The sequence below is a fragment of the Palaemon carinicauda genome, chromosome 20 (assembly GCF_036898095.1).
Source record: "Palaemon carinicauda isolate YSFRI2023 chromosome 20, ASM3689809v2, whole genome shotgun sequence".
Taxonomy (NCBI): Eukaryota; Metazoa; Arthropoda; class Malacostraca; order Decapoda; family Palaemonidae; genus Palaemon; species Palaemon carinicauda.
In genome coordinates this window covers 19,395,803-19,399,413 of record NC_090744.1, presented here as the reverse complement: position 1 = coordinate 19,399,413, position 3,611 = coordinate 19,395,803, and positions in this window count along the sequence as shown.

Below are 3,611 nucleotides of genomic sequence, written 5' to 3'. Positions count from 1 at the left end.
GCTCATGAATGGCAGAGGCAAGGGACAGTGACATTGCCCTAGCAAGCAGGACAATGCCCTAGAGACGGACCATATATACATATGATCAGCGCCCAAGCCCCCCTCTCCATCCAAGCTAGGACCAGGGAGGGCCAGGCAAATGGCTGCTGATGACTCAACAGAGAGACCTATAGGCTCCCCCAAACCCCCCAACCTTAGCTCACAAGGATGGTTAGGTTGCAAACACTAATGGCACTAACGAGACTGAGCGGGACTCAAACCCCCGACTGGTAAACACCAGGCAGAGACGTTACCAATCTGGCTTAGTTGAGTGCCTCACTGATTTTGACCAGGGTTTGAGGGTAACAAACACTTTCTTATATTCTTGCCCACATTCAGGAGGGAGGGATAGGTGCCAATAGATAATCATAATTGTACAGTACTGCACATTTCCACAAAAAAGTTATAAATTACAGTAATACCCTGCCCAACGTCGATACTTTTTAACGTACGTAAGATTTTGCCTTCTAAGTGACTTTTACGAATATTCACAATACTATACACAAACTGAATAGGAAAACGTACTTATAACGTTGCATCATTTTATGAAAGTACAGTATTGCAAGCTGCAGCACTTAACCCTTTTACCCCCAAAGGACGTACTGGTACGTTTCACAAAAGCCATCCCTTTACCCCCATGGACGTACCGGTACGTCCTTGCAAAAAAATGCTATAAATTTTTTTTTTTTTCATATTTTTGATAATTTTTTGAGAAAATTCAGGCATTTTCCAAGAGAATGAGACCAACCTGACCTCTCTATGACAAAAATTAAGGCTGTTAGAGCAATTTAAAAAAAAATATACTGCAAAATATGCTGGGAAAAAAATAACCCCCTGGGGGTTAAGGGTTGGAAATTTCCAAATAGCCTGGGGGTAAAATGGTTAATCATTATAATTTTACGAAAATGATGTAACGTGGATTTTACTTTTACTTTTAATATTAAGGATGAGTGAAATAATAAAGTTGGAAATGACGTATGTAGAATCGATGCAAAGAGGGGTATTAATGTAGTCTTAAACAAAAACCAAATATGATATGGAAACCTTGCTATACTGTACTGTACTACACAAATTTTGTTTAGAAATTATTCTATTTTCAGATTAGCAAATCCCATACAAACATGCAGAATAAAATTTCATAATCTAACAATATCACCAATGACAATATGCCTTTGATTAGATGCATCCCTTAGAAAGATCCTATATAATCTAGACAGTGGATGTGATTTAGAAAAAGAATAATTTTTCTTTACAAACACATAATATCCTAACTTCCCTATTTACATTGTGTATATTATTTTCCCCAGGTAGAATTTCTAAATCTATCATAGGTCAACCTCAAACCTTCCAATGTTCTTCAGGATTGCTAGAAAAAAAAAAAACTTTCTCTAACATTTAAACATCTTGCACCTAGAAACTCGCCTCTTGATAAACATTCCACCGATTTGAGATAATGTAAGCATCTGTGATAACTTATAAAGAAGCCTCTATTGAGCAGATATATAGGTTGAGTTTTTCCCTTTAACTTTCATCAAAACCCCTTGGTTTATGCATACATACATACATACATATACCGAGGCACTTCCCCCAATTTTGGGGGGTAGCTGACATCAACAAATAAAACAAAAACAAAAAAGGGGACCTCTACTCTCTACGTTCCTCCCAGCCTAACAAGGGACTCAACCGAGTTCAGCTGGTACTTGGTTTATACCCATCAATAGTTTCCCAACTAATAATGTTCATCTCTATTGAAAGAATAAATCCCTCAGGACAATCCAATAAGTCTAAGAGATATATATTTGTGTTACCTTTCATTTATTTGTAACTTTGGTATTGTGACAACATACTTGATCCAATTCCTAGTTGAATATTCATGTATTTCTTTAGTGACATTAATACTGGTATGCTGTACTGTATGCATTCAAGTTTAATTTCTACCCAACATTAACTCTTCTGTACTCAGAAATGGGATGACTAGGAAAACTATACACGTTTTAAAGTGTAAGTACCTTTCTTTAACCATTTCGATCGTCTAGTTTATAGATTATATTCATAAGTAACGTGCACATATCTTAACTTTTTTTCTCTAATTATTGCTGGTAACAAAAATATGAAAAATAAATATTAAAAAACTACTTAACGTTAAAAAGTTTGGTAAGTACAAAGAGGTTAGTTATAAATACTGTACTGAAATTGCAAAAATTCATAAGTAACGTGCACATATCTTAACTTTTTTTTTCTCTAATTATTGCTGATAACAAAAATAAGAAAAATAAATATTAAAAAACTACTTAACTTTAAAAAGTTCGGTAAGTACAAAGAGGTTATTTATAAATACTGCACTGAAATTGTAAAAGTGTGAAAACTACAATGCCATAAAATACATGTTTACGGTCTTTTAAAACTAACAGAACAATGATAACCTCTTTTCTAATATACTTCATAATAAATAAGTACATACAAACATCTTACAAAGAAACAAAAACATCCAACATGCTTTTGAGCGGATTAAAATTCTCTTGGAGCAGATAGGGCTGCCCTAGAACCTCTCCAGCATGAAAGGCTTAAAGAGAGCAACTGCCCTAGAACCTATCCTGCATGAAAGGCTTAAAGAGAGCAACTGCCTTAGAACCTATCCTGCATGAAAGGCTTAAAGAGAGCAACTGCCCTAGAACCTATCCTGCATGAGAGGCTTAAAGAGAGCAACTGCCTTAGAACCTATCCTGCATGAAAGGCTTAAAGAGAGCAACTGCCCTAGAACCTATCCTGCATGAAAGGCTTAAAGAGAGCAACTGCCCTAGAACCTATCCTGCATGAGAGGCTTAAAGAGAGCAACTGCCTTAGAACCTATCCTGCATGAAAGGCTTAAAGAAAGCAACTGCCTTAGAACCTATCCTGCATGAAAGGCTTAAAGAGAGCAACTGCCCTAGAACCTATCCTGCATGAGAGGCTTAAAGAGAGCAACTGCCCTAGAACCTATCCTGCATGAGAGGCTTAAAGAGAGCAACTGCCTTAGAACCTATCCTGCATGAAAGGCTTAAAGAAAGCAACTGCCTTAGAACCTATCCTGCATGAAAGGCTTAAAGAGAGCAACTGCCCTAGAACCTATCCTGCATGAGAGGCTTAAAGAGAGCAACTGCCCTAGAACCTATCCTGCATGAGAGGCTTAAAGAGAGCAACTGCCTTAGAACCTATCCTGCATGAGAGGCTTAAAGAGAGCAACTGCCTTAGAACCTATCCTGCATGAAAGGCTTAAAGAGAGCAACTGCCTTAGAACCTATCCAGCATGAAAGGCTTAAAGAGAGCAACTGCCCTAGAACCTATCCAGCATGAAAGGCTTAAAGAGAGCAACTGCCCTAGAACCTATCCAGCATGAAAGGCTTAAAGAGAGCAACTGCCCTGGAACCTATTAAGCATGAAAGGCTCAAAGAGAGTAACATATACAGATCTCTCTCCTGACGAAAACAAACATAAAAAGTTACGTAACTGTTGTATAAATATTTAGCCTCATTTTCTGTCATGTATATTCACTGCATATATATACTGTATATATAAAGCATACATAGCACACC